The sequence below is a fragment of the Sciurus vulgaris genome, assembly GCF_902686455.1.
Source record: "Sciurus vulgaris genome assembly, chromosome: 8".
Lineage (NCBI taxonomy): Eukaryota > Metazoa > Chordata > Mammalia > Rodentia > Sciuridae > Sciurus > Sciurus vulgaris.
The window spans coordinates 98,465,800-98,487,830 of record NC_136468.1 but is presented as its reverse complement, the minus strand read 5'-3'; the positions used below and the strand labels follow the sequence as shown (position 1 = coordinate 98,487,830).

Here is a 22,031-nt window from a genome sequence, read left to right as displayed (position 1 = left end):
AGTTCAAAATGAATGAAGAACATGCCTTTCTGTATGTCTGGCTAACAGTTGGATAAGGTCATTTTTTATCAAAGGATCTCCCCCAACATTGGGTATGGGAGGGATTTAGTCACCTTTTTCTCTGTTGTGATTAAAAGACTGCCTCCCCAGTTGCATCCCCAGAATCAAAACAATTGTGGAGGAAGAAAAACTTATTTGAGGGCTCATGGTTTCAGAGGTCTCAGTCCATGGACAGCAGGCTCCATTCCTTAGGGCTGGAGGTGAGGCAGAATATCATCACAGAAGAGTGGCAGAGGGAAGAGGCTCACATGATGATCAGCAAGAGAATGAGAGATCTCTACTTGCCAGATACAAATATATACCCCAAAGCCACACCCAATGCCCACACCCCACCTGCCTTTAGTTACCACTCAATTCCATCAGGTGATCAAATCACTGATTGAATTAAGGTTCTTATAACCCAATAATTTCTTCCCTGAACTTTCTTGCATTGCCTCATACATGAGCTGTTGGGGGACACCTCACATCCAAACCATAACAGGGATGGATTTGTTTGGCAAGCATGAAGGGAAACTGCTATTATCTATGGTTGTGGGAACATTTTTTTCCAAACAGGTTAAAACAATTTAGATACACATTACCAAAATTCAAAATTTTAATTCCACTTTTAGGAAATCATCAGAAAACCTGAACCTGAGTTTTGCTCCTGATTTTATAGGAGAAACTAGAGATGGAACATGAAGTTGAAGATTGAAGTTTGAGTATCAATTATTTCAAGCATGCTAGATAAATGGAATAATCAAGAAAGAAGAGATGTACAGCGGGGTAGACGGAAAAGTAGAAAGTGCAATATCAAGGAAATCAGAAACACCAGTACTCTCTGTTGTCTTTTAAAATTCTACTGTATTCAAATCAAAAACAAATGAGGAATGGATCTAAAGTTTGAATCTCAGTTTCTTTGACAAGACAAGGCTGCATTGTTACTTTGCTTACATAGGCCATCAAAATTCAAACCATTCAACACTTTAGCCATTGCTATGAAGGTCATCTGGAAAGTCCAGGGAAGGGCCATGAATGGCTGCTGGGAAAGGGAAATTGTTCTCTGGGCTCGTGAGCTGGCGTTTGTCTGCTGAGTGGCTTCAGTGGTTTTATCTATTGCTGCTAGAGCCGGAGAAAGGGATAAAATGGGACTGTAGTGAGACCACAATGAGCCAGAGAGGAACAGTAGCCAAGTGAGTGTTTTGTTTGTGTGCTGCCCCCTCTGGCACTTTGCATTACTGCACATCGTATAGGTTTAAGTCCTGTAAGTGTGAGCGACCCAACATTGGCGTGCCTTGTGATTTTATACAACTTGCTGCTAACCCAAAGGAGATAGCTCCTGCAACTCTCCATTATGATTTTGAAAGAAGTGATAAAATGGGAAGAATAAACGCCTCTCATAATCTTATATCCCATATACATTCATGAGCTGTTCACAGAGAAAATATTAGATTAGCTAGAAACCGATTTTTCCATTCAGTTAGACAACTTCTCATTAAGTACTGATTCCATATCAAATAATGAAAACAGACTGGAGACAGAACTTGGATCTCTGAGATGCTGATGGGCTCCAAGTTTCAACACACGGTGTCCTGCAGAGCTGAAGGAGAAATTCAGAGAATAAATTATAAGAGTATTCAATGAAAATATCAAGCTGATTAGAAAATTTGGAAGAACATAATTCAATCTGTGGGGATATATGAGGAAATAGACTTTTTTTTTTCTCTTTAGTATGAAAAAAAAAGTCCCAGATTTTCTGGAAGAAAACAGTGCAATGAGAACCAAATCCTTAATTCCTTATTGGTGCAAAACTTATGTTCACAGGAATCTGTCCTTAAGATCAAATGAGTGTCTACATATCTAACTATAAGATATATTGCAAATTTTTAAACAGCCAAGAAGTTAGAGGAAAAATAAGGGGGGAAAAAAGAGGTGATTTCATGAAAATACAGTGGAGATCAGTAGGAAGGAGGGACAAAAAAAAAGAGAGGACCTTTGAATGAAATCCAAATTATGCTATGAACATACGTGAACATACCACAGTGAATTTCACCTTTATGTATATATATAAAGCACCAATTTAAAAGACAATTAATAAAGAGAAGGACGACCAGTAGAGTAGAGGAAGGGGATCAGGGAGAGGGAAGAGGGGAGGAAAAGAGAAAGTACTGGGAACAGAAATGGATGGAGCAAATTATATATATGATAATGTCAAAATAACCCCACTATTACATAAAACTATAATGCATTAACAGAACCATTTAAAAAATTTTAAACAGCCTCACTGTAACACTGATTGAACTGAATACGATTCTATAGGTATCATTGATGTAATTACTTCTTTGAAAAGCTATTGTATTGTATTTGATGCATTGTGTTATTCTCACTGACATAGAATAATGATAAAAATCTTAAGTTCATGGAAAAGATAAACAAGTTGACCAGAGAAACCCAAATAATTGCACCTGGATTCTATCATTAACATTTGCTTTTTTGACACTTGCTTTATCACATGTCTAACCATCTAGCTAGCTATGTACATATATCAGTCCATCTTTTAAAAATGCATTCAAAAGATGCACATATTAGTTCACTTCCCCCTAAATACTTTAGTGTGCATATCATAAACAGTGTTCATATTTGCTGCTGGTTTTAGGTAAAATTTATATAAATGAAATGCACACATCCTAAGTGGAACATTAGATGAACTTTGACAAATGCACACACCTGTGCAACCCAAATACTGATCAAGATCTAGAATACTACATTCACCCCAGAAAGTCCCCTGTTCCTTCCTCATTCCCTGTCCTATCCTGCCATGCAACCTCTGTTTCAATATTTTTTCCATCATCCATGAGCTTTGCCTGCTCTGGAATCCCATATGAATGAACTCATACAATATGTACTTTTCTGGGTAAAACTTTTATTGCTACGCATCGTTTTTGAGATTTGTCCATATTGCTGTGTGTATAGGCAGCTCATTTGTTTTTACTGCTGAATACTATTTCATTGCATAAATGCACCATAGATAATGGAGTCTCCTGTTTATAGAAACCTGGGCTGGTAAGTGGGTAATATGCAACATGTAATGTGCTCTTAGGTGAAAATGAAAAGACCACAAAATAGAATCAGCACTATGATTCTGTGCTTGTAAAACACACAGACACTCAATTCTTTAGAGCACTACTTCCAAAGAAAGCCACCAGCAGACAGTCGCCCACGTTATAACAGGGAATCCCCTTAGTGGTAGATTTTGGTGACTGATTTTTTTGGTTTGTATTGTTTCTTGCTCTTCTAAAATTAACCTTCAATAACTACGGATTTATCCTTTTTTGATTACTAGACGGCTTGTGATGGTCCTGAATGGAGATGGGATTGAAAAGACAATGCTGAGCTATAACCCACGTCTCTTCCCTGAAATCAACGGGAAGAACAAAAATGTAACTGCTTGGCTGGAAGGGCCACCGCAAGCTGTCTCCCCGCAGAGGCCTGTCCAGTCACCAAAGTGCTGCCTGTGGAAAAACATCTTCTGAAAATCTCTTCTCTAAACAAAGGCACAGACTGGAGTCTTGTGCCCAGAGTAAAAAGCCACCTCATAAAATATCCCACTGTTATTTTTGCTCTTCTTTACAAAGATGGTGAATTAATCTTTTGTGTTTGTTTCCTAAGGAGAACAGGGTGAAGACAAAAATATAAATAAAGCCTTTTATACTGAAGGTGATTGAGAAAAAGCCCACATTTGTGCAAAAGGACAAAATAATGCCAGGTAAAGGCATTGCCCTCTGTCATCACGGAAGTCACACAAGGTTCACAGGGGAGGTTTTTGTTTCACAGACAAAGTGGGAATAGTCAGGTGATGAGACTTGGAGAAAATCACCGAAGGAGGTAGCTCATTCTTCATAAACCCAAACTCTCATCCCTTGATTTATAAACCAGAGCTCTCTCCACTGCATCTATTGGAGACCTGCTCAGTCACATCATTGTATCTAAAAGAGTTTTAAAGTTACATCTTAATTCAAGGACATAAGAGATTTGACATTAAAGTCAAAGAGCAAAATGGGTCTTTGGCAGTGGATGATTGCCTTGGTGATCTTCAGAAGGACCCTGAGAAACTTGGACTTTCCAGAGGAACCACATAGCTCAGTGCCCTGTTGGAAGTTGGCATCAATTTTTCTCCTCTTCCTTGCTTAGTCCCAAGAGAAATGACTGGAGACCACCAAGGTACTGGTGGGGCTAGCACAGAACTCAGACTTCCCTACTTTTAATTTGAGAATCAAGCCTTGGGTGAGGCTTAGAGGAGACCACATGAAGGCCAGCGGACACCATCAGGGGTTCCATGGGTGCCAAAAGCCTCCCTCAGCTTTAGTCCTTATTAGACCTTTATCTAATCTGCTCTATAATGGTTTCATAGAGCAGCCCCTGCAGCCATGGGAAGGCCAAGGGATCCTGCAATGCCATGGGCTAGTCTTCCAAAAAGGCCTGGTGGAAACATCACTCGGCAGAATAGGCAGACCCTATGTGTGGACAGTTCTGAATCCCAACTTGGGTGAGGGCTCTTGAATGCTATAAGCCTATTTCCTGATATGGGTTGAAATGTATAAAATGGGGTACTGATTATGTTAAAGCACTCACTATGATCCCAGTTTTAATAAGCCCACTTTGCACAACTAACTTGGATTTTTATTAAGCATGTATTTGTTAACACTTTGTGGAAGGTATTGATGACTGTATAAAGACAAATAATTTAATGCATACAAACCCAGATTCTAGAGTCCAACTATATCACTCTAAATCCTAGATCTACTGTTAATTAGTGGCAAGAGGTTGGGAAGTTATTGAACTCCCCTCTGATCATTTTTCCTCCTGTGAGATGAGAACATAAAAGTAGCTCCTTCCAGGTTATTACGAGAATCAAGTTAATATTTGCAAAGTACTCAGAATAGCTCCTGGCTCATACTCAAGGCTATCTATTTTGCTATTAGTATTAGTACACATAATATCTTCCTTAAAGGCAGGAGGGATTATAAAGATGAACATAATAATGTATGTATTCGGCTTTTATTTTGATGGAGGTGTTGGTGCAGGGAAAAAAAAAACTGCCAATTTGTATATGAACTAGAGAGTTTATACTCATTTATTTGACATGAGAATCAATCAGCAAGTCAAGGATAGCCATGAATTGCTACCCCCACCCAAAGAAATGAAAAGAGGCTATTACAGGAACCCAGTTTTGGTCTTTGTAGTGTCCCTTGATCAACTATGATTCCAGAGCTCCTAAATGGATCCCTTCAATTCTGTCAACCACCATAAGTAGCAGGGGCAGGGTGGACAGATTATCAAGGCAAGAGCTGTTGGTCATTTACCATGAACTCAGGGGCCAGCCTCTGCAGACCAGTCCTGCTGTGGGTACTAGCCTTTTCTCAGAAGCACAGCAATCTCTCCTGGCCTTTTCCACTGCACCTCCCTCTTCTTTCCTCAGATTTATTTTTCCTAGGGGAGAGATTATGAAGAGTAAAAGAATTGCACAATTTTTCCCATTTCTGCCTTCACTGAAATTATACTGATTTACTGGCCACAAAACACCAGCAACTCAAAAAAGAGGAGTCTGCCAGGAGTCGGTGTTGGGATAGAGAACAAACACTAGGACCAGTTGGAGGAGGCAGGGAGAAATCAAGAAGGCCAGCCAGAGTTGGAGACCAGCTGTCAGAACTGCAATGTCTAAGGGCTGACGGGGGATGAACACTTGCCAGCAAAGCTAGAAAAGGAATCAGTGGAGGTAAAAAGGTGACAGTGGGAAGAATTATTTCTAGGGAAATCTTTTAAGAAATGGAGGTATCTTTCTAAAAAAAAGAATCAGGTGGCATTCACAGTTATTCTCTGGGGCTCGTAAAGATATCCAAAGACACACACACACCACCACCGACTTTCTTCCGAAAGTTATAAACTTCTAAGAAGTGATTGTTTTAAAACAACTACTAGTGTTTCAAGGGAGCAAGAAATTCTCAGTTGTTGTTATTTTTTACCCATTATAGACAAACAATCCTTGTCCCAAAGCCCAAAGAAGCACCATAAGACTGAGTCTAGCAGCATGGTGAGGGGTGGTGTGTCCAAGGCAGGATAACAGACTACATGTGGCACCAGGACTGAATGTCATCCCTCTCTTGGTTTAGGTGCACACCCAGAGCTCATTCTCTTGAGTACCACCCACCTGCAGGGGCAGAGAATTTCCCTCTCAGACTCCATTGCATTTCCCCATGTCAGGGTCCCAACCTGTTTTTAAAGAAGGTCAAACTGCTTTGGACCTTTAAAAAGAAGGTAGTTCCAACTGGCAACAGATTGGATAGAGCTGGGACAGTTTGGGGGCACAAATAGTTCCTCCCCCACCCAGCAATTAACAAGTGAGAGGTATGTATCCCTCCCTGTATAATAATGAGAAGAATAACTAAGGTGTCCTGAAGAGGTGGGTGGGTACAGAGCTGTCTCCAATTTAGTGAACTCTGCAATTAAGAGGTTGGCTCGCAATGGGCAGTGATGTCTCTGGCAGAGGCTGGGCCAGCGCCCAATTCCTTTACTCTGGTGCTTGAGATGTGGTCCATTTGCCTGGGGCTCCACTGACCTCCCAGGTCTTGCTCCTATCCCAATACAGCATTAACCTCCCTTATAGAGAAATAGCCATCTGGTTTGTCACTGAATCCCTTTCTAAACAATGACTGATGTCGTAAACTCTGTCCTTGATTCCTACAGGGCTTAGTTCTTTTTACTCTCAAAATCTGTCAATGATGTTCTTTTAAGCACTGGTTAATTTCTTTGCCACTTGTAAGGCTTGTGGGTTGGATAAAACCTGTGCTATATTTCTATCCTCTAACTCCACTTTCACACTCCCTTCATGGAATCCAGATATGTCACAACATGTGCTTCCTTTGTCACATATCTTTGGTCTTTGGTCTTTGTCACATAGCTTACTCTGCTTCTTGAGAGCTAGAGGTTATCCCTTCAAGCAGGATCCCAAAAAACTTAAGTTGCCATTAGAAGTTCAGGCATACCTCCCTAGTAGAAAACTTCTGGGGACAGACACTATATTAAGTTCAATCAAGTTCTGTATGTTTCAAATCCAAATCCTTCAGAATTGGTAGATGATGCTTTCAAATGTTGGATTTTTTTCTTATGAATTCAGCATAAACTATTTTAGGTCCTGGGCCCAGGACCTCTTTAAAACATATCCAGTCATTTTGGCTTTTTCCTCAGTGAGTAGATTCCTTAAAGTTATGCGTTTCACCCTTCCTTCTTCCCAAGCCCAATTCAAAGGAACTAAAGCACTTCCTCCTGTGTTCAGATCCTCCAGATCCAGTACCATGGCTCTTGAAACTTTCAAAGATTGGATGTATAAGGACTTGGAGAACTGAAGGACTGGAGGATGAGAGGAAAGAGAGGACAAACACAAAACAAAGACAGACTTGAAAAAGGAGTTGTTCTTGCTTATATGATGAGTGACCAGAATTAGAAGTCAACACAACATCCAAAGGCCTGGGTTGGAGGGTGGATATGGGTAAAAAATTAAGTAACTTCACAATCATTTATTCCAGCTCTCAGCCACACATACTTTTCTTCCACTCTCAATTTTACCAGCCTGTGTCCCCAAGTGTACCTTCACGTGAGCACTTAGGAGTCTCACAGTTTCCTACTTGTGCACCCATGGAAAGCAATGACTGGCATAGTCACAGGCCTTGACACCAACTTGTCCCTTGAGAGCAGGTCACAAGTCTTCACTTCCTCAGATCAGGGACCCATGAGAAGGCTCCAAAACACATCTTCATTAGGGAGTCCTTCACGTTCAGAGAATATTTTAAAAGGACTTGATCTCTGTAGGTGACCCGGGTTTGCGTTAGTGTGAGGGAGGAAATCCCTGCACTCCACGGCTCTAACTGTCCAAGGGTATGGCTTGCTGGTGGCCTGGGTCAGGAAAAGCCCTAAAGCCTGTATTTACTTTTTTGTCAATTTCAAGGGCCATTTAGAAATGTAACTGTCAGGATTGATGAAATCATTTGGGGAACATTGTGTAGAAGTTTTTAACTTAAGATTAAATGCACTGTGTAGGGGAAACCCTGATCTCCTGTGAGTTAAATGAAAATACAAGTTTCCAAGAGAAGTGGGAATAATTCAGTAGCACATACTTTATTTTGTTGTTGGTCCAATCTGGGTATGGTGCAACACATTCTATATTTAGAATAATGATGTTAACTCAAGGCAATGACTAGGAATCCATTAACTTGGTTAACAGAAGAGTCCAAATTCAAGTGAGAGCAGCCATTTCTGTGCAATGTGTTTTCATTCCCACTATAAAATAACTATTTTGGATATATTGCTTAAAGGATGCTTTTAAATTTTCATATATTAAATATTAGAATGTACCAAGAAAAACAATGGAACATAACACGACAAAAGCATTCCCAAAAAATCAGAATGATAGTCTTATAAAAAGAAATGAAAACCTAAAATTAGAAGGTAGAATAAAGTAATGCAGTTATCAACATCAAAGCTATTAAAAGGACTAGAATCCGTTCTAATTCTTATTTTTTCACTTTAAACTATGAAATACTTTAAACTCATAGAATAGAGAACATAACCTACATTCACAATATAAATTTTCACCACATTTCTGTCAAAAATTTAAAATCTGAATTGTAGAGCCCCAAGTATTCCTCATGGATTCTATTTCTTTTTTTCTTCCTCCTCAGAGTTAAATATCCTTCTGTTTACCACTTGTAATTTCCTAACATGTTTCAATACTTTGAAATCATGTTTAATTATCCCCAAGTACATGCATTATATTGTTTTCCATGCTTTTCAATATTTCTAGTTGTAATTCTTCTCTCTGTGTTGTCAACAATGTTGGAATTCTATGCAATGAAGAATATAAAAAATAATACTGGTCATAACACTGATTTTTATAAATATGTACTGGTGACTTTTAAATAATCTATTGCTTTAGTTTTCTGGCTTGTTAGCTGGAGCAGCCTGTGGAGAAGTCAGAAGTAACAATGGCCAGAACAAATGTGATGTCGTCATAGAGCATGATCAAAGTATTGGGGTAGCTGACAATGTCAACAGGGACAGGCACTGTCTTAGGAAATATTGTGAAAGAGCTCAGAGTTTTACGTAGGACGGAATGAGGGGAATTGAAGAACTTATTTTGAGACAGACAAGCATTCAAACCTTTGCTCTTCCCACAGTCCCTAAAACACACAATTAAGTTCTTTCATTTAAAGAAATTTATGTGGCAAGGTCCAGAATAAAATCATTTCAAACTTTGTGATTCTAAAGATGAAGACTCTCTGTGACATAGTTCAGAATGCAATTTCTTCTTGCCTTTTATTCCCATCTCTCAGAATATCACTTTAAAAACATTGTTTATTGAGACTGAACTGCACAATTTCTTACCCACTATGTTTTGCTGCCTCCTCCAAAAGAAACTTGAGAGGTTGTGTTTGGAGCCAGTTGGAATTCCATCATCAGCACTTATTAGCTGTGTAACACTAGGCATTTTATTTAACCACTATGAGCTTCAGCTTCCTCTCTCTTAAGTGCAAATAACAGGGTTGTTTTGAGGGTAAGTGAGATAATGCAAGTAGTAAGTGCTTAATGAGTTGCAGTAATTCTAAGCCTCTCATAAAACGTTTTAAAAGCCATTGCTTTTGCTTTTTGTACCTCTTTCTTCCAACAGCTACATCCGATTTTTTTGTGTTTCCAAGAATCTTGTAACTTATAGCTCTTATTTAAATGCACTTATTTGTAACTGCTATTAGTATAAACGGTGTGATGTCTCCTCCAGCGAATTCAGACCCTGTCCTTCACAGAACATCTTTGTTACCCTTAGAATCTGCACTGTATCTAGATCCTAGTCATGCATCACATTGAGGAACTGAAAGAAAAGCAAGGTGATCTTGCCAGATGCAGAAAATGTACATGATGGAATTCAACATTCATGATTAAAACTCCAAATACCTGTAGCAAACTAGGTTAGAATGGAACATTGATATTCTAATAAAGACTACCTTAAAAACCAACAAAACTTCAGCAAATCTCATGTTTAGTGAGGATGGTAATATTATTCCCTTCAAAATTCAGAAAAAGGCAAGGATATTATCCTTTCTATTTAATGTTTGACAAGTTCATAGTCAAATAGTCAATATAGTAAAGCAATAGAAAAACATGAAAGACGTGAAAGAGCTAAAAATTGGAAATGAGGAAACAAAAGCTAAATTCTATCCAATTAATAAGACTATATATGAAAATTAAAATAATTGACAGATAAATCATAAGAATTAAAGTATTTTATAAGATTTATGTGAATAAAATCTATATTTTAAAAATAGTTTATGATCCAGCAATCCCACTCCAAAGGACTTAAAATCAGCATACTATAGTGACACAGTCACATTAGTTAAACTATAGAACAGCCAGATGCCTTTCAACAGATGAATGGATAAAGAACTTGTGATCCATATGCACAATGGAATACTACTCAGCCTTAAAGAAGAATGAAATTCTGGCATTTACAGGTAAATGGATGGAGTTGGAGACTATCATGCTAAGCAAAATGAAACAATTCCCAAAAAACCGAAGGCCAAACATTTTCTCTGATAAGTGGATGCTGATACATTGCGGAGGGTCTAGGGAAGAATGGAGGAACTTTGGATTGTGCAGAGGGAAGTGATGGGAGGGAAGTGGGGGTGGGAAGGATGGTAGAATGAGATGGACATTATTACCCTATGTACTTGTATGATTGTATGAACGGTGTGACTCTGTATTGTATACAGCCAGAGAAATGAGCAGTTGGGCTCCATTGTGTACAATGAGTTGAAATGCATTCTGCTATCATGTGTAACTAATTACAACAAATAGGAATATAAATATATAACAAAGAAGCAGCCCAGCCCCCTCCGGCCGGAAGCGCCTCTCTAGGCTAGTTTCCCCGGGCAGACCGCCCAGTGAGAGCCTCCCGACGCAGAGCCAACCACGGGTCCCCAAGCCAGCGGAGACATCGGATACACAAGCGGCTTCTGGGACCAGGGCTGGGCAGCCAGAGACCTCTCCAGGCAGCATTGTACCCCTCCAGCTGCAGGCTTTTTCCACGGGGCGATCCAAGATGGCAGACTAGAGGGCGACTGCATCTCCAGTCTCCCCAGAACCCAGGATTCAAGAAGGGGAGGCATTGAGAGACTCGGACTAAAATAGAACTACGGGGTGAGACTCCCCCACCCAGCGAAGCTCAGCTGGGCGGCAGGCCCGGATTCGAGTGGCTTATTAGAGTGGGACAGGGCAGATAGCGTCTCCCCCAGTCTGGCGGTGGGCTCCGCCCACAGGGACAGATCCTCCAGCCTCTCAGAACAGGCCCCCCAGTGAGAGCCCTTCTGCACAGAAGCAGCGCGGCCAGCTCCGGCCCGCCCGCAGGTTGCTTCAGTGACCAGCACAGGGCGCCAGGGACTTCCCCAAGCAGCCCAGCCCCCCTCCGGCAGGAAGCGCCTCTCTAGGCTAGCTTCTCCGGGCAAACCGCCCAGTGAGAGCCTGTCTACACAGAGCCAGCCACAAGTCCCCAAGCCAGTGGCGACCTCTGACCTACGACCAGCCTCTGGGACCAGGGCTGGGCAACAAGAGACCTCTCAAAGTCTCTCTCCCTGGAACCAGTAGCGGGCTAGGGGTAGCGTTCTTCGGAAGCACTGCATTATCAAATTAATCCAAGACTTCTGGCTACTGAAGGCTGGTAGGTGATACACTGGAAATCTACAGGGTCACTATAAGCCAGTAGAGGAAATCTACAATATCACAGAGTCCCATTGACATCTGACCAATATGAGAAAACAAGGGAAGAAAATGTCTGAAACAAACCTAGATACTATATCAATAAAACTCAATGACAGCACAGCAAAAGAAATGTCCGAAACGGAGTTCAGAATGTACATAATTAAAACAATCAGGGAAGCAAATGAGGAGATGAAAGAACAAATGCAGGCATTAAATGAACACACTAATCAACAGTTAAAAGAGCAATTAAGGGAAGCAAAAGAGCATTTCAATAAAGAGTTAGAGATACTGAAAAAAAAAAAAGGAAATCCTTGAAATGAAGGAAACAATAAATCAACTTAAAAACACCATAGAAAGCATGAACAATACGATAGATCATCTGGAAGACAGAACCTCAGATATTGAAGACAAAATATTTAATCTTGAAAACAAGGTTGACCAAACGGAGAAGATGGTAAGAAATCATGAACAGAATCTACAAGAATTATGGGATATCATGAAAAGGCCAAATTTAAGAATTATTGGGATTGAAGAAGGCTTAGAGAAACAAACCAAAGGAATGAACAATCTATTCAATGAAATAATATCAGAAAATTTTCCAAATCTGAAAAATGAAATGGAAAACCAAGTACAAGAGGCTTATAGGACTCCAAATATGCAAAATTACAACAGACCTACACCAAGGCACATTATTATGAAAATACTTAACATTCAAAATAAAGACAGAATTTTAAAGGCCACGAGAGAAAAGAATCAGATTACATTCAGGGGAAACCAATAAGAATATCAGCAGATTTTTCAGTCCAGACCCTAAAAGCTGGAAGGGCCTGGAACAACATTTACCAAGCCCTGAAAGAAAATGGATGCCAACCAAGAATTTTATACCCAGCAAAACTTACTTTCAGATTTGACGATGAGATAAAATCCTTCCATGATAAACAAAAGCTAAAGGAATTTACAAAAATAAAGTCGGCATTACAGAACATTCTCAGCAAAATATACCACGAGGAAGAGATGAAAAACATTGATGTAAATCAGCAATGGGAGGAACTAGCCTAAAGGAACAGCCAAATAAAGGAGAAACCAAATCATGTCAAAAAACAAAAATGAGTCCAATGACTAGGAATACAAATCATATCACAATAATAACTGTGAATGTTAAAGGCCTGAACTCATCAATCAAAAGACATAGACTGGCAGATTGGATTAAAAAGAAAAATCCAACAATATGCTGCCTGCAAGAGACTCATCTCATAGAAGGAGATACCCATAGTCTAAAGGTGAAAGGATAGGAAAAAACATACCATGCACACGGACACAGCAAAAAACCTGGAGTATCCATCCTCATTTCAGATAATGTGGACTTCAAGCCAAAACTAGTCAGAAGGGATAAAGAAGGACATTACATACTGCTTAAGGGAAGCATAAATAAGCAAGACATAACAATCATAAATATCTATGCCCCGAACATTGGCTCATCCATGTACGTCAAACAAATCCTTGTCAATTCCAGAAATCAAATAGACCACAACACAATAATACTCGGTGATTTTAACACACCTCTCTCACTGCTGGATAGATCATCCAAACAAAAATTGAATAAAGAAGGCATAGATCTCAATAACACAATCAACAATTTAGACTTAACTGACTTATATAGAATATACCATCCAACAAAGAACAAATGCACTTTCCTCTCAGCAGCACATGGATCCTTCTCTAAAATAGACCATGTTTTATGCCACAAAGCTACTGTTAGCAAATACAAGAAAATAGAGATACTACCTTGTACTCTATCAGATCATAATGGACTGAAATTAGAAATAAATGACAGAATAATAAACAGAAACTTCTCCAATACTTGGAGATTAAATAATACACTGTTATACGATGAATGGATAACAGAAGACATCAGGAGGGAAATTAAAAAATTCTTAGAAGTAAATGAGAACAAAGACACAACATATCAAAATCTCTGGGACACTATGAAAGCAGTACTGAGAGGAAGATTTATTTCATGGGGCGCGTTCAACAAAAGAAGTAGAAATCAACAAATAAACGACTTAACACTACAGCTCAAAGCCCTAGAAAAAGAAGAGCAGACCAACACCAAAAGTAGTAGAAGACAGGAAATAGTTAAAATCAGAGCCGAAATCAATGAAATTGAAACAAAAGAAACAATCGGAAAAATTAACAAAGTAAATAGTTGGTTCTTTGAAAAAATAAACAAAATTGATAAACCCTTAGCCACGCTAACAAAGAGAAAGAGGGAGAAAACTCAAATTACTAAAATTCACAATGAACAAGGAAATATCACAACAGACACGAGTGAAATACAAAACATAATTAGAAGCTATTTTGAAAATCTATACTCCAACAAAACAGAAAACCTCGAAGACATCGACAAGTTTCTAGAGACATATGAATTACCTAAACTGAACGAGGAAGACATACACAACTTAAATCAATTTCAAGCAATGAAATAGAAGAGGTCATCAAAAGCCTACCAACAAAGAAAAGTCCGGGGCCAGATGGGTTCTTAGCCGAGTTCTACAAAACCTTTAAAGAAGAGCTCATTCCAATACTTCTCAAAGTATTCCATAAAATAGAAGAGGAGGGAACCCTCCCAAACTCATTCTATGAAGCCAATATCACACTGATACCTAAACCAGTCAGAGATACATCGAAGAAAGAAAATTTCAGACCAATATCCTTAATGAACATCGACGCAAAAATTCTCAACAAAATTTTAGCAAATCGCATACAAAAATATATTAAAAAGATAGTGCACCACGATCTAGTGGGTTTTATCCCAGGGATGCAAGATTGTTTCAACATCTGGAAATCAATAAATGTCATTCACCACATCAACAGACTAAAAGTTAAGAATCACATGATTATTTCAATAGATGCAGAAAAAGCATTCGATAAAATACAGCATCCTTTCATGCTCAAAACACTAGAAAAAATTGGGGTAGTGGGAACATTCCTTAACATTGTGAAGACCATCTATGCTAAGCCCATGGCCAATATCATTCTAAATGGTAAAAAACTGAAAGCATTCCCCCTAATAACTGGAACAAGGCAGGGATGCCCTTTTTCACCACTTCTATTCAACATTGTTCTTGAGACTCTAGCCAGAGCAATTAGACAAACCAAAGAAATTAAAGGGATACGAATTGGAAAAGAGTAACTCAAACTATCCCTGTGCGCTGATGACATGATTATATATTTAGTGGAACCTGGAAATTCCACGAGAAAACTCTTAGAACTCATAAGTGAATTCAGTAAAGTAGCATGTTACATGATCAATGCTCATAAATCCAATGCATTTTTATACATAAGTGATGAATCTTCAGAAAGAGAAATTAAGAAAACTACCCCATTCACAATAGCATCAAAAAAAAATAAAATACTTGGGAATCAATCTCACAAAAGAGGTAAAAGACCTCTACAATGAGAACTACAGAACACTAAAGAAAGAAATTAAAGAAAACCTTAGAAGATGGAAAGATCTCCCATGTTCATGGATAGGAAGAATTAATGTTGTCAAAATGGCCATACTACCAAAAGTGCTATACAGATTCAATGCAATTCCAATTAAAATCCCAATGATGTACCTTACAGAAATAGAGCAAGCAATTATTAAATTCATCTGGAAGAATAAGAAACCCAGAATAGCTAAAGCAATCCTCAGCAGAAAGAGTGAAGCAGGGGGTATCGCAATACCAGATCTTCAACTCTATGACAAAGCAATAGTAACAAAAACGGCATGGTATTGGTACCAAAATAGAAAGGTAGATCAATGGTACAGAATAGAGAACATGGACACAAACCCAAATAAATATAATTTTCTCATACTAGACAAAGGTGCCAAAAATATGCAATGGAGAAAAGATAGCCTCTTCAACAAGTGGTGCTGGGAAAACTGGAAAACCATATGCAACAGAATGAAATTAAACCCATATCTCTCACCCTGCACAAAACTCAACTCACAGTGGATCAAGGACCTCGGAATCAGACCAGAGACCCTGCATCTTATAGAAGAAAAAGTAGGTCCAAACCTTCAACTTGTTGGCTTAGGAGCAGACTTCCTTAACAGGACTCACATAGCACAAGAAATAAAAGCAAGAATCAACAACTGGGATAGATTCAAACTAAAAAGCTTTCTCTCAGCAAAGGAAACTATCAGTAATGTGAAGAGAGAGCCTACAGAGTGGGAGAAAATCTTTGCCACTCATACTTCAGATAGAGCGCTAATATCCCGAATCTATGAAGAACTCAAAAAACTCTACACCAAGAATACAAATAATCCAATCAACAAATGGGCTAAGGAAATGAACAGACACTTCACAGAAGAAGATGTACAAGCAATCAACAGATATATGAAAAAATGTTCAACATCTCTAGTAATAAGAGAAATGCAAATCAAAACTACCCTAAGATTTCATCTCACCCCAATTCGAATGGCGATTATCAAGAACATAAGCAACAATAGGTGTTGGCGAGGATGTGGGGAAAAAGGTACACTCATACATTGCTGGTGGGGTTGCAAACTAGTGCAGCCACTCTGGAAAGCAGTATGGAGATTCCTCAGAAAGCTTGGAATGGAACCACCATTGACCCAGCTATCCCAGTCCTTGGTCTATACCCAAAGAACTTAAAATCAGCATACTACAGAGAAATAGCCACATCAATGTTCATAGCTGCTCAATTCACTATAGCCAGATTGTGGAACCAACCTAGATGCCCTTCAGTTGATGAATGGATAAAGAAACTGTGGCATATATATACAATGGAATATTACTCCGCCATGAGGAATGACAAAATTATGACATTCGCTGGCAAATGGATGAAATTGGAGGATATCATGCTAAGTGAGATAAGCCAATCTCAAAAAACTAAAGGATGAATGATCTCGCTATTAAGCGGATGAGGACATATGGGGGAGGGTAGGAGGGGTTAGTGTTAGGGTTAGGGTTAGGTTTAGGATTAGGGATAAGGAGGGTGGTAAGAATGGAGGAAGAAGGGAATGTATGGAGGGAAAAGAGGGGTGGGAGGGGAGGGGGAAGGGAAAAAATAACAGAATGAATCAAACGACATTGCCCTATGTAAGTTATCATTTTTAATTAAAATTAAAAAAAAATAAAAAAATAAATAAAAAATAAATAAATAAATAAATATATAACAAATACCAGTGTGTGGCAGGGGAGAATAGTTCACTCCTATATATCAGAAACTACTAGAAAATGAATCTTACAAATACTTTTATAATAGCATCATAACATTTTATACTTCAAAATAAGTCTTCCTGAAGTTGTGCATGACTTAAAATCCTAAACATTAAGATAAAATAAAGACAACGCAAACTCAAATTGTGTGTTAAAATATGGGTGAATTTGAACACATGATCTTATGTCATTTCCCTATGCGATACTGCAATATGCATTTGTACATATTGTAATTCTGGGGTCTGATGCCTGATCCACCCTCAGGGTGCAGTTGCTAAAGTGAGAGAGGTAATCCCATAGGTGGAACTCCTGGAGGCAGGGTTTAGACTTAGGTCAGCTCCAGGCTCTTCACTGAATGCAAAATGGTCTGGAGATTCTACATCAATGCACCTCCAGGGTCCAGAATTGCTGGTTCACAGTGGAAGACTACACCCCAGGATCTCCCCTGGGTTTCACTTATGTGGTGAAGGAGCCAATTCTTAGTCCACTATGTCACCTGCAAACCCCAAGTTTCCTGGTCTTGAGTTCATTCTCAAAAACTCAATCTATTTCTATCTTCTAAGGTTTTCTTCAATTTCTTTATTTAGTGTCCTGTAGTTTTCATTGTAGAGGTCTTTCACCTCTTTTGTTAGATTGACTCCCAAATATTTCTTTTCGAGGCTACTGTGAAAGGAGTGGTTTTCCTAATCTCTCTTTCAGAGGATTCATCACTTACGAATAGAAATGCATTAGATTTATGTGTATTGATTTTATATTATGCTACTTTGCTGAATTCATTTATTAGTTCTCGAAGTTTTCTAGTGGAATTTTGTGGATCCTCTAAATATAGAATCTTGTCATGGGCAAATAGTGATAGCTTGAGTTCTTCTTTTCCTGTTTTATCCCTTTAATTTCTTTGGTCTGTCTAATTGCTCTGGCCCATGTTCTTGAATAGGCAGAATTAATATTGTCAAAATGTCCATTCTACCAAAGGTGCTATACAGATTCAATGCAATTCCAATTAAAATCTCAGTGGCATTCCACATAGAAATAGAGAAAGCAATCATGAACTTCATCTGGAAGAATAGGAGACCTCGTATAGCCAAAACAATCCTGAGCAGGAAAAGTGAAGTAGGTGGTATCACAATACAAGCTTAAACTATACTATAGGGCAATAGTAACAAAAACATCATGGTATTGGCACCAAAATAGACAGGCAGATCAATGGTACAGAATAGAAGACACAAAGACAAACCCACATAAATACAGTTACCTCATATTAGACAAAGGAGCCAAAAACACACAATAGAGAAAAGATAACATGTTCAACAAATGGTGCTGGGAAAAGTGGAAATTCATATGCAGTAAATTAAACCTCTATCTCTCACCCTGAACAAAACTCAACTCAAAATGGACCAAGGACTTAGGAATTAGACCAGAGACTCTGCACCAAATAGAAGACAAAGTAGAACCAAATCTTCATGTTGGGTTAGGACCAGACTTCCTTAACAACACTTCCAAAGCACAAGAAATCAAAGCAAGAATCAATAAATGGGATGGACTCAAACTAAAAAGCTTTTTTTTTCAGTAAAGAATATAATCAATAATGTGAAAACAGAACCTACAGAGTGGGAGAAAATCTTTCCCACACACACTTCAGATAGAGCACTTATCTCTAAAATTTATAAAGAACCCACAAAACTTTACACCTAAAATACAAAGAACCCAATCAATAGATGGGCCAGGGAACTGCACAGACACTTTACAGAAGAAGACATACAGGTGATTAAGAAATATATGAAAAAGTGTTCAACATCTCTAGTAATTAGAGAAATGCAAATTAAAACAACTCTAAGATTTCATCTTACTCCAATGAGAATGGGTAAGAACAAAAACAATAGCAGATGTTGGTGTGGATGTGGGGAAAAAGAAACACTTTTACATTGCTGGTGGAGTTGTAAGTTGGTGCAACCTCTCTGGAAAGCAGTGTGGAGATTCTTCAGAAACATGGTATGGACCCACCTTTTGACCCAGTTATCCCACTCCTTGGATTATACCCAAAGGACTTAAAATTAGCATACTACAGTAAAACAGCCACATCAATGTTTATGGCAGTTCAATTCACAATAACTAGATTGTGGAAGCAACCTAGATGCCCTTCAACAGACGAATGGACAAAGAAACTGTGGTATATATACACAATGGAATATTATTTAGCCCTAAAGAAGAATAATGTTATGGCATTTGCAGGTAAATGGATGGAACTGGAGAATATCATGCTAAGTGAAATAAACCATTCCCCAAAAACCAAAGGCCCAATGTTTCCCTGTGAAGTGGATTATGATATAATGGGGGTGGGGGATGAGGGATGAGAGAAGAATGGAGGAACTTTAGATTACACAGAGGGAAATGAGAGGGAGAGGGGTATGAAAAAGGGTGGAATGAGACAGACATCATTACCCTATGTACAGTATGATTACACGAATGGAATGAATCTACATTGTGCATAACCATAGAAATGAAATGTTGTACCCCATTTGTATACAATGAATCAAAATGCAGTCTGTAAACAAATTTTTTTAAAAACTCAGTCTCTCCCACCTGCTCCCTTTCAAATTTCTATCTAAGCAGGTCTTTCCCAGGTGGTCCTGCAAGCAGTCAGATTGGAGGGGGGAAGAGGGGAGTCAGGGAGTTTCTGTGACCAGTTGTCCCTTGTTTAAACCTCTCTTCAGTTTGAATTTTTTCCTGGCCACTTAGGCACACTCTATGTTGTGCGGTATGGGTTTGCCCGGACTCTATTTTAGGCCAGACTTAGGGTTGCCAGCAATCAGTTCCTTCAGCTGCTGGTCCCCGTGCCATGGCTGCACAATAGTTCCTTCCTCTGTCCTCTGTAGGCCCATGGTAGAGATGCAGCTTTTTTTCCATACAAGAATATTGTACAGCCCTCCTTTCAGTTTAGTCAGTCAGTGTCTTTGATGTCTAAACTCCCTACCCAGCCACACCTCAGGCCTCCTAAAGATCCTAAAGATGTGGGTTCCTTTAATTCCCTTATTCCTCCATTGAGCTTGTGGAGGGACCACTTTGGTTGGTGCTTCATTCGGGTAGTGGCCATGGTGCTAGAGATTTCTTCTTTATTTTGTTATATCCAACCTCCTGAATCCCTGATCTGCTTTGGGTGTCCAGTATTAAATTTCAATAAAGTACCCCCCTTTCTTTTTCATTCACCCATCTTGCTGAGAAGCTGCCTGTCTGTTTTCTTGGTTTCACACCACGGAGCAAACAGAAAAGCAACCTTCTCTATTTCATCATCTTGAAAACTCCTCCTTTTTTTTTTAATTTGACAAAATGATTCTAAGATTTATAAGAAATGCAAAGAACTAAATACAGATGGAACCTTCTCAAAAGAAAAAATAAAGGCGAGATGATTTATGGTATCAGATGTCAAACTTACTATAAAGCAATTGCAATTAAGTCATTGTGATATTGGGACACAAATAGGCAAGTAGATTGATGTATACAGAAAGTAGAAGAAACCAGAAATCACCTATCACACCTGGAAACAGCTGACAGTGCAGAGCAGAGATTCCCAGACTTCTCTGTATTACGCCTTGTGTGGGCAGCACCCTAGTGTAGAGTTCAGGGGAGCAGGGGAAGCTGTGTTGGGGTAAGCCACATCTGCTTCTGCTCCATATGGCCACCTTGCTTATATTACATTTTAGTGTCTTTGTCCAGAAACGGAAATCTGTAGCCCGTGTGAAATTTGCTTCAGAAATGTTATTGGTGTGAAGAGCCCACCTCTATGTCTAGAGTTGGAGACTAGTGCCATGCCAAGATTCTCAAGGAGAGAAAGGGAACTTAGAGTGTGCCGGATTTAGACACAATGTCCATGGTCCATAGCAGGCCACTGGGTCTTTGTGGTCAATATTTATGGGCAAGTCATATCAATTGAATTCATCTAGTACAGGAGTAACCTCAACTTAAAGGGCTTTGAGGTTAAGTAAAGGCAGACAATGTACTACGAGGAATAGATAGGTCCCTACTATCCCTCCCCCCAGTTGTGATAACCAAGTATTTCAAGTGGAAACCAGCCAAGATTGTAAGGATGATTAAAATCTCATAGGAATCCTGACACGTGTCACACACAAGAATTCCAACTCTGCAGGAGGCTGAGGCAGGAGGATTGGCTTTGGCAATTTAATTTTGTCTCAAAAAAACCAAAACAAAACCAAAAACAAAACCAAAAACAAAAAACAGGGTCTTGTTAAATGAACTGAGGCTCAAGTCCCTGCTAGACTGACTTGTCAATCAAAGTGACTAAATGCTAGAAGAAAGATGAGAGCAAAACCTTCTGTGTCCCTAACCCAAGTCCTGTGTATGGGTAAAAACTCAGAGACTGACTACAAAGGCAAAATGGGCTTTTTAACGCTTATGTTACAGTTTTTAATTCAGAAAAACTATTTTTAAGTGCAAATTAATCTCTTTTATTCTTATAGGCAACTCTTCTGCCTTCTGAAAAACAGAGGGACCAGGTTCTTATTTTTTCAGTCTCTGTAAAAATATTCTGAGCTGTTTGAGATATTTTTAAAAGTTATGTTCAGAAGATAGAGTCTCAAATAACTTTCTTTTTGGAAAAGACATTTTTGAAGCATAATATTAAGGGTATATAATGGAGACATGGATCATTTTTAGTAAAGTATAAATTGTTTTTGGCATGAGTTTTAGAGAAAAAATATCACATTGCTGGACGAGAATGGAAGAAAAACAATTAAAACAATATACCAGAAAAAAATTGATTTGAAGAAAGTTTTTCACTAAATGAAAAACATGATAATGGATTCAGGTAGAGCTGGATCTAGATACTCTCACCATATGTTATGGTTTGAATAGGAAGTGTCCCCCAAAACATTCATGTGGCAAAGGATTGGTCCCAATGCAACAATGTTAAGAGGTGGGGTATTGGAGAGTGATGGGACAAGAGAG

The 22,031-nt window shown here is 38.9% G+C and overlaps 1 long non-coding RNA gene across 1 annotated transcript in view; it reads left to right on the top strand.

The window, feature by feature from the left end:
- LOC306668115 overlaps positions 1–10,239 on the top strand; it is a 79,494-nt gene extending 69,255 nt beyond the window's left edge. Inside the window, exons 2-3 of the long non-coding RNA XR_013765750.1 lie at positions 3,709–3,805; positions 7,373–10,239. This is a non-coding gene — a long non-coding RNA (uncharacterized lncRNA). The remainder of the gene's footprint in view (positions 1–3,708; positions 3,806–7,372) is intronic.
- Positions 10,240–22,031: the final 11,792 nt, after the last annotated feature.